General features: G+C 34.6%; 1 long non-coding RNA gene across 1 annotated transcript in view; it reads right to left on the bottom strand.

The window, feature by feature from the left end:
• LOC149410232 (uncharacterized) overlaps window positions 1-16,327 on the bottom strand; it is a 221,408-nt gene that overhangs the window by 137,768 nt on the left and 67,313 nt on the right. Inside the window, exon 2 of the long non-coding RNA XR_016305032.1 lies at window positions 15,799-15,852. This is a non-coding gene — a long non-coding RNA (uncharacterized LOC149410232). The remainder of the gene's footprint in view (window positions 1-15,798; window positions 15,853-16,327) is intronic.

Raw genomic sequence — 16,327 nt, 5'->3', positions numbered from 1 at the left:
TACGAAATTTTATAGCATAGTAATGATCAGCAGAATCCATTTCTAGCCAAAAAAAAATACTCTTGAAAATTCAAGTCTCTATGAAAGGCTATTTTCAGCCCACTGTGCGCCGATAGATACCGCCGTTAAAACCATTTGCAACAAGTGATCGCCGTGTGTTGGTTGTGTTTTAAAGTGACTTTTAATTTATTCATACATTTATCGAACATTATCGTAGTGCAGGCCCCACTTGACATCAACATACAGTTACATCATCAAACCTTGCAAGTGTAAATCTTGCGTTGTTGCTATGTGTGTTGGTTATAAGTATCCTTAGACAGAGAGAGGATAGAACTCCATTTTCTGACTCAGTACGAGACGCGACTTAAAGTGTCACCGCACAGTGGTAAATATATTGACATCAAACATAATCGTTGTCTGGTCATGGACATTGAAAGATTGATATTGTTATTTCATTTATCTACTTTATCCAATATTTGTATTTACCATTTGAAGACCCAAATGCTGTAACTCCTTCGATGCAATTGGATGGAGTAACATTAGCCAACTGTGACTCATTTAAGTATCTGGGCTCACTCATCCACAGAGACGGAGGATGTGCAGCGGATGTCAACCATAGGATAGGAGTGGGACGGATGAAATTTAGATCCGTAACAGGAATTTTGTGCGACACGAAAATGCCAATAAAACTTAAAGGAAAGACATACCAGACTATTGTTAGACCCGCGATAATGTATGGCTCCGAATGCTGGACTATGTACAACTCCTACTCTAGGCAACTCGAATCAGCAGAAATGCGAATGCTTAGATGGACGGCAGGAGTATCATTAAAAGATAAAATTAAAAGCTCACGCATTCGTGGTAGCCTGGGTGTCACTGACATAAACAGTAAGCTAGAGGAACGACAGTTAAGATGGTATGGGCACATAAGACGGAGACCACCAGACCACACAGTGAAGCAGGCAATGTCTATAGAGCTTCAAAGACAGTCATCCAGAGGTAGACCAAAGAACTCCTGGATGACCCAATGCTCCAAAATCCTACAAAGAAACGGCCTAGATGAAAGCGACACTCAGAACCGAAGAAGCTATAACCTGAGAACGAGAAGAGCCGACCCCAACAGCCTACCTAGGCAATGAGTTGGGATAGTGCTAGGAAGAAGAAGATTTATCTACTTTATCCAGCGACATTTCAATTGTTATACCCTCATTGACTGAGAATATACTAGATTCGTTACTTTTATAAACAGAAGGATTGAAATAAAGAAAATCTAAACGGTAATTTGACATTCTCAGACTTTAAAAATATTACCATTTGTTATTTCGGCCACTGGCATTATACCTAGCTCTCACATTCAAAATTTAGGCGTATTAGATGTGTTAAAAAAAATATAAAAATGCAAAAATCAGTAACTTTAAAGAAATGTAGGATTACGAAAGATTTTTTAAATATTTAATTGAGGGATAAGTAGGATTTATAGGTCCAGTTAGGAATTCTACCGAGCCGAACACTCTGATATGAAAATATCTGGAGTCGGTGAATTATTTTCCCATTTGATCTCTGGTGAGTTGACGGGTTGTTTTTGTATTGTTTTGTATTTATTATGCTTATATAATGCACTTGCATAATGTGGATTGACTAGATGATCATTCGCGAAAAAGTGTGTGGAAGGGTAGAGTTTTTCCTGTGGGGGAGATATATTATGTAATGTATTTTTCTGAAATAATGTACATGGTGTTATTAGTGCATTTGAGTTGTTTCGGTTTCAGTCTGTATTTGGTGTCAGTATATTTTATAATTTTGATCTCTCCATGTTTTGTATCCAGCTTTTCATTGGAAATTCAAATGGTATAATATTGTTGAGAATTTTGAATGAGAGTGGAATTTTGTTGTAGAGTTTAGTACCATAGTACGGGAAGCGTTTTTTGCTCAAATATTGTCTTTGTAGTTGCTTGTTGTATATGTTTTTGACTCTGAGATCTAGTGTATCTAATTTACACGTTGTTATATCCTGTGTTTTGTGTTGGTGATTGATTATAAAGGAGTATTGTTTCAGAAAAGAGTTTTTTCAATGATGTGAATATTATAATATTATACTTCTACCATGCAACATTACAAATTTATAAAAACTATATTCAAAATAAAATTGCACCCTTTAAAAATAACAGAAATCTTAGACAAACGTCCATACTTCCTACTCCTAAATGTAAAAAAACAATAGGACAGTTCAACCATGAATATCTCCGAGTTATTTTTTTTAACTCGTTACCAGAAAAAAATTAGAAACATGTATGCAAATATAAACGAATTCAAAAGCCACCTTAAAAAGTATTCCAAACAGTTGAACTGAATCATATCAAATATAAACCAATATAACAACACCCCCATACACACAAGCCCTGCTTATTTGGGGGTACATCAAATACTTATATTATGTAATTAATAACTGTACTATATTGTGTAATTATATTATGTAATTCGTGTATCTTTTTTTTACTAATAAAAAAAAAAAAAAAAAAATAGCTTAAACAAAAAATAAATAAATAATTTTTTTTTTTAAATTTTAAAAAATATTGAAGATTACGTCAGTGCTAGTTCCTCAGGGACTTTCAGAATAATTTTCGTTATGTCTTTTTGGTTTTTAATTAGTGATTTAAGAAATGACAACAAATATATTGTTTACCAAAATAAGTCTTGACTCCCTAAACATTTTTCCCTTAAAACGACAAAGAACACCAAAAAAATAAACGTTTACCAAAAAGCGAATTTATAAAATAGTAAATCCGTATTGCAAATAAAGAAGTATTTATAACTGATAAAGTGATGCTTGAACTTTAAAATGTATACTGAAGCCAAATTGAATAAAAGTTCACCAAATATACTTAACTCAATTTACGCAGTTTAATTTGATCAATTAAATAATTAAATGCCATTCAAAATGTAGGTTTTTGGTGGAACTCAAATTTGTTTAGAGGCAGATATTTTATTAGACCAACAAAAAGGTCATATTTAGATAACATTGCAGAATAAATTGGGGTTGAAATTTTGATAAACATTTGCTAGTTGTGAGAAAACGGTACTAATTTTGGTATCAGGTACTTTAATCAACTTTTAGCTCCATTTGGTAAGGAGTTAAACACAAGCCATTGTCATTTGCATTGCCTCATTCCATAATATCGAATTCTAATATTGGCAAAGAGTCAAGGACATATATTCAATTTCCGGTATCCTTCCAATCACAGTCCTTCCCAAACATGAAATCACGACCACCATCCTACAAATTACCCAACAATCAACCCACACTAACATCAAGCTATTTTACAATCAAGACGTACACAACAACAATACTCGGAATAACAATAAAATTCCCATTCCTCTAACACACACTACGAATATGGAATAAAATCTCCTAACTAAATTGCCTACACACTCTATAAATCTCTTCCAGTTATGAAGAAAAACAAACAGCGTAATCCAAAAATTCAAAGTAAGGATTTAAAAGAATATATTTTAAAAACATATAAAAACGAATATACATAATTCTTGTTGGGTTGTACTTTGTTTTTTTCTCTCTCCTTTTCTATCCCCTGTATTTGTAATTGAGCATAATCTATTTTTACCAATGTACTAGTGGGTAAGTACCTTCTTCTAAATTCCTACCTTTGCTCTGTGCTTATGTGTATATCCCTGTCTGTTTCCCTTTTTGTTTCTTCTGTTTTTTCTTCTTAAGCACCCTTTTTCTATTTGCATTCTGTTTTTTTTATATTAAACTTATAATTTCGATATCAAAATACTAACGTAAAACTGTATCTATTTACTACCATATACTAGCTACGCACTTCCTAAATTTTAGTCAATCTAAAAAATTACCGATCAATAATAAGTAAAAAATCAAAGCAAATAACAGTAATAAAAGTGACACAATGAAACAAATTAAGTTAATTTGAACCACCTCCAATTTTCGGTCTTTGCATCATATGTCATAAGTCACGTTGTGCTATCGGATTCCATATCGCTCACCTAGAAATGCCGTTCCCGGAACATCAATTATCCCTACGCGTAGAGCGTTTTGGTGGACCATTGTATCGAAATTTCTCCGAAAAATGGGCAGCGCTCATCAATGCCTCGGATCTCTTCGGCGAGGCGGAAATATCCGAAGAAACAGTACATTTATCTATCGCGCCGAGATGGCACCACTTTGTAGTTTGCATAAGGTCAATTCCAGCAGGTCGGTATAGACTTTTAAATTTCTAGCATATTGTACCTGGTGTAGGCGATAAGGGGCTAGACTAACAAGGTTTTAACGCACCATCCTTTTTTGTGAGAATAAGCCGCTACTGCTTCCTAGTATTGATTTTCCCATGACTCTTTGTGGTGGCTATTTTCGCCACAAAGATCTTAGTTCTAACACCAACTAGTTAGTTGAGGTCATGTTAAGCACCGCATCGACCAATCTATATTACTCCATATCAACGGAATGACTTATTGAACTTCAGGGCTTTTTATTCGTAAATCAAAGGCGTTTGAATTTATTGTGAAAAGGTTGACTCGAAAGAATCCACCGTTTGTCAAAGAAAGGGTGGATATTGAACTGAGAAAGCTCTATAGAAGGCTGTATAGGGACCCACTGAGGCGGTGTGTGGGCCCACACGGGCGATGTGGGGGTGGTATGGGGGTGGTAAAAGACCAGCCACTACGTATGCGCTAAGGGCTGGTGGGGGATTAGTAAACACACTCATCTTTCATCACCCTTATGGAAAATTCCTTTTCACGCAATGACAACATGGAAATACGTACTTACTTAGGAATTACTATGTAGAGGATGATTTTGTTGAAACTTCGTTGAATGGTTTTTTATACTTTTTTATTTGAATTCCCGCATAAGAGTCCCAACTTCTTCCAACCATCTAGAACCAGTGAGACAGTGGCATCACCCAGTTAGGGAATGTTGTAAAACGGATGGTGGAATGTTAAAATGAATTAGAAAATAAAAAAAAATCTATACATAGATTCTATACAATTCTATACTATCTATGTATCGGAACACGTTTTTTTCTTCATAATATATGTATACGGGCGGAATGCGACAAAATCAGTTTGTTAATATCAATAGCAATATTTGTATAAACACGTGTTCTGCCGTCCTAATTAAACATTCTCTTTCGACAGATAATTCGTTAAGATCTCTGTCAATTTAATCTTTGCAGGCCTGGAGTCCCGTTTTCTAAAAGGAAAACAAATCATTGACCAGATTTTTAATAAATTAACAGTTTTTCAAATCAGTAAGTTTTTTCCGTGCAATATTTCCTATATAATAGTTACGTACAACAATGACTGACAACATTCTACAAGATCTACAGTCTCTCGTGTCTAGGATGAATGGATTATGTATGAAGAAGGAGTTAATGATGAATGTAATTAAGTCTAAAGTCATCTAATCGTCTTTGAAAGAGAGAGTATAAAAACAGTGAGCAATATAGTTGTGAATAAAGATATAAGAAAACGTTGTGAATGATGAATACTTGGAGTCGTTGGAAGCCACGGCAAGATCAAGTGAACCAAATATTTGAGTTGGACGATGTACGAATGTGAATAAAGCGAGGAGTGTGTGCCAAGACAGAGCTGTATGGCGGTCCGTTCTCTCTGCATACCCCTGCAGAGATAACAGTTAGTAAGTTAGTTAAGACAGACGATGTATGTCAAATAACGTCCGCCATCTTAAACTGTATTAAAATAGGTACACAAATAGAAAATATCCCTTTTCCTGAATCCTGAATCCATATTGAAAGTGAACCCATATAGAAACTGGACAAAAAACCAATTTTTTTAATGTTACGTGAATCCGCACAAGAGTCAAAATTGCTCTGGAGCCAATGGCATTCTCAATTGGGGTGAATGTTGTGAGGCTAAAGACAGAAGGAAGGAGATGGGAAAGAGGAAGGTGGAAAAGTATCAGATCTGATCACTTAACGTGGCCAAAGTCTTACACCAGGGCAATACTGAAAGTGTCTTCCAATAGTATCGTGTAAAGCGACCATTAGACTGGTGAATTTATCGACCGATCATCCTGTATCTAGTAAGATAAGCTCGTTCTAATAAGAACAATCACCCACGGTATTTCAGTACGCGTGAACACAAGAAATCGTTCCTCATAATTACTTTGAGGGCTGAAGGCTTATTAAAGACGTCTCAATTTTAATGTTCACGCTTATAATTATAAGCGTGAAATTGTTCGAATTCACCTTGAAATCTAGCATCGTAACTAATGTTGTCATGAAATCTTCAAATCTACGAGATACAATAAACATTTTAATGTTCGTTTGTTCAAAAAATCTGCACAGACTATCTGTGCCACAGCAATGCGTAGCGGGGTTCAGCTAGTTGATAATAATAATAAGAAAAACTAGCCCTGCAGGCGACTTCTTGATGGTCTTTGACCAATTTAGTATAGTTTCAACAACAATTATTAGAATTTGTTCAAAAAATTACTTACCACATAGGTACCTAACTTTTCATTTTTCTAGAGAATTAAAACCATTTGTGAATGTCTACGTAATATATTTACGTCTTATAACTTCGTTCATTTTAAATTCACTGGACGAATGAAAACTAATTTCTACCTAACTCCCATTAACTAAGAAATCAGGACAATATGACATAAAATTTGAGTTTCTCCCCCATAACCGTTATGGCCAGCTTGTCAACTTAAGTCGGGGTTTTCAATTTTTTGGGGTAAGTCAAATGATTTTTGTCAGTAATATTTTGTATTGATGTGGCAGAAGTCGTGAACTCCATCAAAACGTTGGTCATTTCTTGACTTCTTATTATATTTATAATTGTGTTGGCCCTATTTTTATCACAGCTGAAATTGTTGTTTTTCTGTTTGGAAATTTATGATATCGAGAAATTTTATTTTTCTGAAAAAACATCCTCTGGAAATTTTGGTCTAAAAATATGTCGGGAAATTTTTAAAAAGTAATATCGATAAATTATCTTTTTGATGTTTTGTGAAATTTTTGATGTTGATCGAAGTTTAGAATTTTTTTCCGAATTAAAATTCTTTAGGGAAAATTGGAAAATTGAAGAAATTTTTCGGGATTTTTGTATAAAAACACATATTTTTTATATTACGTGAATTTAGGAAATTTTCCATGAAAAAAATCTTCCAGGAAAATTTGAAAAATATTGCTTGGAAATTTTATCGGAAAATGGGTTGGGAAAATATGTACAAGTTTTGTAATTTTTTTTTTGACTGTTTGAAGTTTGAAACAATTTATTTTTGTTTGGTACCTGCGTCATATTTATTGATTTCATACATAGTTGAAATTTGCTTAAAAATATGCATCATTATTTCCATTCAACTTCAACTCCTTAAACTCCTACCCCCATATTGGACGGCCATACCACTTATAAGGAAACTGATTTTTATCTCCTTCATTGTACACGTAAGGACTGTAATTTTTTTTAATTAAACAAAGCTACATTCAATTTAACTCTCCAGTGCCCCTGCATACTGCGTTTTTGGTGCATATACATATTTACACTCAATAACAAATATACAGTACATAAAAAAATATACAGTACATGAAACAATTTCTCCGTATTATTGCCGGAACTAAGAAAATTGTTATGTTTAAAAATCTATAAAAAAATATATTTTAAAAAATAAAATAAAATAAAACCTATCAATTTGACTATTCTCAAACGGGAAAACTTCCCAGTTGAACAGTCAAAGATTCATAATTCTGTAATTTTATTTTTTGAAGTTTCTAATAAATAAATTAACAAAATAGAGAAACCTCAGTTTCATATGTTTGTCGAACGCAACGCAAGAAAAACCTTGGAAAACCTGCAATACGGTCTTGTGTATCGTAAATCCCTGCTGCTGAGAGACAATAATTGTTTCCACGTGAGTTCTGTGACCATCCGAAGGGTCACTGAGAAGCAGCGGACCAAGGTAAGTCTGTGGCATACCACTCTTTCCTTCTTATTCCCTGCATTACTAGGCAACTCAATTTTATCGTTTTCATCGCTCTTGCAATGAACGAAAAATACTGAACCAGCGCTATCATATGTTCGTTAGGTTGAGCTAAGTTTTAATCAAATCTCATTGGCAATCCACACTTGACATGTGTTTGTCTAATTTGCCTGTTTTTCTAATGCTAGCTTTATTCACAAAATACCCACCGGCTTACAAAATATAGAACGTGACAAGACACCTGTTTGTTGTATTAATTAATACAAAGACAAAAGAAAGAAAACCAAATGAAAGACGTTAAATCCTGCTGCGGAATTAAAGAGAATACGGAATAACGTCGCAAGCTTCAAGAATTTAAATGAAAAAAGTAAATGAATTAAAGAAAAATTAAAGCAAGACACGTTTCTCACAAAAAAATACTAACGAACGTTAGAAAGCAAGTTTTTATTATTATGCATGCGCAGACTCGTGAAAGATCGCGGGATTATTTTATAATTGTAGGATTTGTAAATCTTAGAGTCTTTCACAAAAATATACTGACATTTTCTTTATAATCAATATATATCATAAAATTAATATGGTTAAGTTATATGGTGCAGTTTGGTAGCCCTCTATCCCCCATTCATGAAGAAGGTTCCCGTTTTTACCTGAAGGGCGTGCTTTTGAAGATATAAGGGTTGGAAATTTCACCCTCTAGAAATTTCTAGAACAGTCCAAAACATTCTAGAGTATTTGAGAGCATTCCTCAACATTCCAGAACATTCTGGAATGTTTTGGAATGTTCTGGAATATGCTAGAACGTTCAGGAACTTCCCGGAACATCACAGAACATAATGAACTAAAAACGGGATTACAGGCTGTTTCCTGATAAACTTTTCGTGCAATACATTGGTGTCTCTAAATAGTATAAAACAAAGTCACAATCCACGTCTGTTTGTGCGCTAAGTTCTTCTAAACTGTGCAACGGAGTTTGATAGGGTTTTCACCATCATTTAGTGAATGTTTACCAAAGTTTTGTAATTTACCTAGTATTATATTTATCCGTCTTGCATGGTGGAGTGTCTAGTTTCCACTTTATTTCGTTGTAACATTATTTTTGTTTAAGAGGTTGTGTTTTATTATATCTTCTATTTTCTTTTTGATTTTGTTTTTTTTTTATTTTGTTTTTTTAAAAAAAAATAACATGTAAACGCCCAGCCGGGCGTGAATTTAGAAATAAATAAATAAAAAAATTTCCGGAAGGTTTATATATTTATATGTAACACAATTATGTTTATTTTATTTTTATTTATTATTAATAATTTTCGGGAAATCGACAGTTTACATTTATTTCAGTTTGAAAAAAGTATTAAATGGCCAAAATAAAACCAATTATGGATTTCCTCCTAGAGACTTTACCTCTTTTGAGACAGAATATGAATTTAAAAAATTATGCAAAACAAAAGATTAAATAAAACGAAAAATTAACAAAACAAAACATTTATCACATTTATAGCCATGGAGAGAGGTTGTAGATATAATTCAAATTATATTAGAAATATAAATAATAGAGACATAACATTATTCACAAACCATCAGAGAAATACTCTTTTATAGACCTCTTGTGTTTGGTAAGTTCGCAACTGAAAATATCCACCTTGGATAATACACCATTGTAATTATTGCATAGTCTGTTCAGGCAAGAATTTTGCTTAGAGTTCGTTTTGCATTGATCCACCCTGAACAGGACACAAGAGCGTGTTGATACATATACATGTACATTATATTTATCGATAGCACAAAAGTATAATTATATTTTTTGTTTACCTATTTAAGAGATTCGTGAATGTTACATTCTGATAATCGAGACCTCTCACCTATTATAATAAAAGAGATATCAGAATTTGACTGTTTTGAATATCCAGCTGCTTTTTTACTTATTACGGCAAAATAATAATGGGGGTTAAAATAGCAACTATAAATTACGTATTAGAAGTTCCATCTTTAAGGGACGCGGGCCACGGGCCTAGGAGCTTCCGGCCCGAGGGGGCCTCGGAACTCATATTTTTTTTTGTTTTCCTATAGGTTTTTGGCTTTTAAAAAGGGCCCCCAAACTTAGTGAAGGGCCCCTAAACTCTTAGTGCAGGCGAGAAATTTACTCGGTAAAGTCGTCGAATTCCGCTGCATACAAAGGCTTCAACTTAAGTATATAATGGAGACAACTATTTAAATCGGGAGTTTATGCGTATTTCCTAACCTTCAAACTAAACTGACATTGAGTAAAAACGTTGTTAGTGGTGGGTAGAAATCTGGAGGTCAGTGTGCCCAGAAGTGATATATGAATCCATCCCTCCCACTGCAGTGCAAAGCGATGGATAGAGAGAGGAGTTTGGACGGAGAGGTCAAAGGGTCTCCCTTAACAGACGCCGTTAAGACCTTACCAAACCTCACCCCATGAACCCTTGCACCACTGAAAGACACCATACGTGAAATCACCTGAAAGAGAACCACTGGGGGTGACCTTTGGCGGAGGTGTTGGTTATCATATCGAATGAATTATTCAAATCGTAAAGATACTGTCAGGTTATTCGCAACTTTTATTTTTTGTCTTTTTTTTACTTAATTTAAGTGTGACGTATTTAAATACGTCCAAAGCGTATTGCAGAAACTAGGTATAATATTTGAACGGAAAAGCGAATTTATTTGAATGAGACGACCGGAGTTCCCAGGATTCCAGACAAACAAAGGAGTTGAGCAAACAATATTCCCTGAGCGGAAATTACACAACTCAGTCGCGTCAGAAAAACACCTCGCTGGGTTATTCCACGAAACAAGAAAATCCACTGTTTGTTCTTCCAACAATGTGCTTTATTCTGAGTTAACCTATTTTAAAATGTTTAAACTTAATTGCCAAGGGAAACACAAAAGGATTAAGTAAGAAAGTTGACAAGAACTTGCGACACTTAAATTGGGATGTTGTACTGATTGTAACATTGTTACCAAATTGCCAATCAGCGAAATTTTCTTTAATGACATTTGTCAATTGCCAATTTATTCTAGGTCTGTTTCTATTTGAATTAAAATAAAAATGAGAACCTGTTTAAGTAATACAATGTATAAAAAATATATCCAACCAGCGCTTATCCTTGAAAATACTCGCCAGTGTTGTTATAGCAGGGCGATTTTTTTTCGTTATCAATATCGGCTTGGCTATCGACACGCCTAATGAGCGCAACCGTGCTCGAGAATTCTATATAAAATAGTTGCCAGTTAAGCCCATCGATTCGACATTGTAAAGTTATCAATTTGACCGTGACCCTGAAGACTTAAGACATCCAATGGGCTGGAAAAAATTTGGAGAAAGCATCACCAAAGGCTGTGCGAGGAGAAAGGCAGGGCCTGGAAATGGAGTCCTCTGAAGTAACACAGGACAGTATCGAAGTTACCCAACCCGAATAGAATAAGGGTAACAGGACTAAATGAGATATTTTCTCTATAATTATACGACGTACGCCTTGAATTCGAATATTTCAAGATTAATTCATCCAAAGTTAGAAGGCTGTATTGACTGATATAATATGTTTACACAAAAAAATTCACGGCCATCTTGATTTTGCATTATGTGTTTTCAATATTGAAATAAATGTTCCCAGTTTAACATGCTTAACGTGAATACATTTGAAATTATGTCGATTGCATAATAATATAGTGTGCTGAAGTAGACATTTTCGTCGATAATTTACCCGGATTTAGAAGAAAAATGTCCTGCTGTTGCTAAAAATGCCCCATGTCATCTTTTGGAATGCTGTGTGGAGGGACTTTTTGGAGGAATGGAAGGAAAGGAAGTTCTGGTTAGGTAAAAGGTATGAGGGTTGGGTAGGAATCTAGGGATCAGTGTATCTAGGAGTGACGGACGTATGAATATATCCCTCCCACTGCGGCCCAAGGCGATGGGTCGAGAGATCAGTTGGAGAGGTCGAGGGGTCTTCCCAAACCAGACTCTATAATTTTATAATTTTGTATTTGTATACATTTTATCTTTGTTTTCAAATCTTTATTTAGATGTATTTAAATGAATGTATACTGTACTGGACACCTACGCCAGTGACATCGACTGTAAATGCCGGTTTCCTCTGGGGGGTACCTTGGGTAAGGATTTGCAAAGAAACACAACTTGCAAATGTCGTCGGACAACGGACAGGTTGGCCCAGTTGCGTGCGAATTTATTGGGTTCGACATCAACAATTTCTACACGTGTTAATGTGGAGCAATTATTCTTATATCTAAACAGAAATATAATTAGGCATCACAGCGCCGAGAATTGATTACTAAGGTCCCACAGTTTGTCGTGCGAATAATTCATCCTTGAACTGGCGATATGACACGTGTGCGGTGATTAAAAATCTTATCATCGTACGAGACAAGCCTCAAAGGAGTCGGCATCGTAAAATGTGTGACATCAGACAAATATTCATTTTCTTAATTATTTAATAATTATTTAGGTATTATCCATCTGCTGTCCGGTACAAAAACTATGTCTGAGTAGATTTTTGTAATTGTATGTGTATTTGTAACTAGATTGTTCTCATGTAAGTAAGAACATCTGTAAAAACCCAGAATAAATAAATAAATTACGTTCTTAAATATGTATCACTTACTACTAGGTACCTTAAGTTCGATTCGAAACCTTCCTATCGTATGTTATTGATTACTACTATAGCGCGTATTAACTTCGCTACAAAAGCCGATAAATCACACATTTTTGTTCAATCAAATTATTTTCTGAACGCTTTATCAAAATCAAAAACGTATCGAAATTAATCACGAGGCCTTCGAAACACGAATCGAATTAATAATAATATATCCATTATGTTAAAACTGAACTTCTTAGTGTGAAAATCGCTGGCTTTTCTTCCGATAATTTGAAAGATTACAGCAGAGGTTTCATTGTGAAAATGACTAGGCTTTTTTGATATTCCTTTGTTGAAATCCAAAGAAAATCTACCGGGTTAGTTTTATACAATAGTTGTTTGTTTAACTTACGATTAGCAAAGAGTTTTTTGGCTTACTAGACTTTAACAAACAACCATTTTTTATACAGGACTTTTTGATAATTCAGTTCAATTTATGAATTATCGCTGCCAGAATTGACAGCGTTGACAAGAACACAGTACTTATACAGCTACATCGCGTGCCTACAACATGTTTCACATGTGTTATTCAAAAAAGAAAATACACACACATAAAATACAAAAAGTCTTCCATGTAGATTAGAATGGAAAACAATGTCGCCACCGACGTAGTATGTTTAGAATATTGGATCGAGACAGCCATCGCATACTCTGTCTCTCTTACACTGTCTGATATTCCATTATAATTTTGATTTGTACTAAGCGACCCAATTACTGAATTTTAAATTAATCAATGTATTGAATTTGGTAGCCACCTCTGGGCTGGAGCCCCAAAACACTTGATAAAGCTAATTGCTTATGTGCAAAGGATGGCGGTCGGTCTGTTTGACAATCCGTTGTTAACAAACCGATTGTCATCTCTAATGCACAGACGCAATGTAGGCATGCTGAGTCTGTTCTACCGGTATTTTAATGAATCGGCTCGAAGAAGCTAGCAGCATTAATCCCCGGTGCACAAGTGTACGTCCGTGATAATCGACGGACACGAACGGAACACTCATTCATATTTGATATTGGCTTCATGTTCTGCCTTAATGGTTGCCTGAACGCAATTAACCAATCACAAATATTGGTCATCGTTGTATCGTTTGATAACACACTCAATTAACCAATCACAAATAAGGGTCAACGTTGTACTGTTTGATCCCAAAGTCAATTAACCAATCACAAATAAGGGTCAACGTTGTACTGTTTGATCCCAAAGTCAATTAACCAATCACAAATAATGGTCAACGTTGTATTGTTTGATCCCAAACTCAATTAACCAATCACAAATAATGGTCAAAGTTGTATTGTTTGATCCCAAACTCAATTAACCAATCACAAATAATGGCCAACGTTGTATTGTTTGATCCCAAACTCAATTAACCAATCACAAATAATGGTCAAAGTTGTATTGTTTGATCCCAAACTCAATTAACCAATCACAAATAATGGTCAAAGTTGTATTGTTTGATCCCAAACTCAATTAACCAATCACAAATAATGGTCAAAGTTGTATTGTTTGATCCCAAACTCAATTAACCAATCACAAATAATGGTCAACGTTGTATTGTTTGATCCCAGAAATATATATAAGTGTGATAAGACACCGGGAGTCATAAGAGAAAGAGAAAAAAGTAAAACTAAGAAAAATAGCACACCGACACGCCCATAACACTATTTTTTCGGTCTCATAATTGTACAAGTATTGACTCAAAAAAAAAATCACATTAAATCCACACAGGAAGTCCTGAGGAAAAAATGTCATCTCTGGGTATGCTGTGTAGGGGGTATTTTAGAAGAAGGAGTGAACATGGGTCTTGAAGAAACCCGTGTTGTAGAAGGGAGCTGTTGAACACGAGAACAAGTCCTAGAAGCGATCCGTTCTCTTGTGACAAATGTTGTGACAAAAGTGTACATGTGTTGGGCGCGCGTTTGGCGTGTTTCCCGATTATGCACCGGTGTCGAAGGGATCAATTTCACTAGTTCCTTGGAGCATCTTCCATTGTAATACTGGTAGAACAAACAGGTAGGCATACCTACCTGATGCCTGTGCTCTAAATATAACAATACGCTTGTTAAGATATCTTTTAAACGTTTTTCAAGCAATCTATCAAACGGACTTATTGTGGATCTCCAGACCAGAGGTGGCTGCCAAATTGAACAGTGGAGCGCACTTGAGATTAGGTATGTTGTAATAAAATTAATGCAAAAAATGAGAACCTTCAATTTCTTACCATAATAGTCTGAAATTACTTTCAATAAAACAAATCGACTCACACACCAATCAGTTTAGTTTTGAGACGAATCCCTTTCAGATAGATTTCTGGGAACGTTTCAATTAATCTCAACTTTCCCAACAAACCCTCTGGCCCTGCTTCCCTTGGATGTGGAAGAAATAAATAAATAAAATAAATCCCATATACAATTTCATGGATTAGCTCCTTTTTTGGACCACTTTACTTTAAAGGACGACGCGCATAAATGATCAAAACACAGCTTGACAAAAAAAATTGTTAAAAATTTTATCGTTCGATTGACAAATTTCTTCAAACAATATAATAAAACAATATACACGGATTTCGAAATCTCGTAGTACAAGCTATTGTAGTAATTTGGGGAATCTAAATTACATTTGAGGTCGATTTTGTAGTATTTTTTTTGTTGATGTTTTGTTTTCGATTAAATCGAATAAAAATTTTTAAATCGATATTAATTCGATAACCCCGCCCACTGCCTCGTGTAGAAAAATATCAGAAATTAGAAAACAAAACTTCTTAAATATTACGCTCATTTTGAAAATACAAACAAAGTTTTCATTTCAGTTTTAATACTAATTTCCGGGTTGCGTGAAAGTCCTATTCAAGTTCTGTTATTATATCACTATAGGCCAGTAACTTGAAAGAATTGAAATAACAAAAGAACCTGAAAATAAATATCACAGAACTTTAAAATTTACTTTTAAATTTAATGAATTGTTCAAATTCACTGAAACAACCCGTCGTTAAATAGGATTAAAAAATAATAAATTCAAATATATCGATAATCTTCTTACGGAAAATGACACTATTTTAATTTAACCATCGTTTAAACGTGTACCTACAATTTGCCCAACGCTTTATTAACCTTTTTTTACTTAATATTAAAAATTCAGGTGCTTGTACATACCGGTGGCGTGTAGTCCATGGTAGTGGATATCCATTTGTATATGTCTTGTATTCACTGTAAAAAATAAAAGATTATTAATCCTGACCCGATAAAATTCCATTGGCCTATCTAGTGCTCAGGAGTCGAAAGATATTTAAGTAAATTAATAAACCGGTAGAGATAACACTACTTGTTTTTTTCTGTTCAGTTAATATTGCTATCTAATAATATACCACAATCCATTTGGGTACGCCATAACCATAAACAAAAAATAATTATTATTTAAGACAATATTAGCGATTTCTAAACGAAAATCTGAAACAGAAAAATCAGAAAAGGATACGGTCACATCTAGGACTCGAACCCAGGACCCTTGTCTTTCCGGGACACCGCTGTACCAACTGAGCTAATGGGACCCTATCCCCCTCGGTCATTTTTAACTGTATCACACTTCGAATAAGAACTGCCAACATTGACTACATTTTTTTTCTCCTTCTTCTTCTTGCAATCATATATCATGCGGTCATGCGGTATCCCAGAAAGACAAGGG

Source organism: Hesperophylax consimilis, chromosome 28, assembly GCF_061612785.1.
Source record: "Hesperophylax consimilis isolate HC1 chromosome 28, BYU_Hcon_1.0, whole genome shotgun sequence".
NCBI classification, from domain to species: domain Eukaryota; kingdom Metazoa; phylum Arthropoda; class Insecta; order Trichoptera; family Limnephilidae; genus Hesperophylax; species Hesperophylax consimilis.
This window is presented reverse-complemented; position numbering and strand designations above follow the sequence as displayed.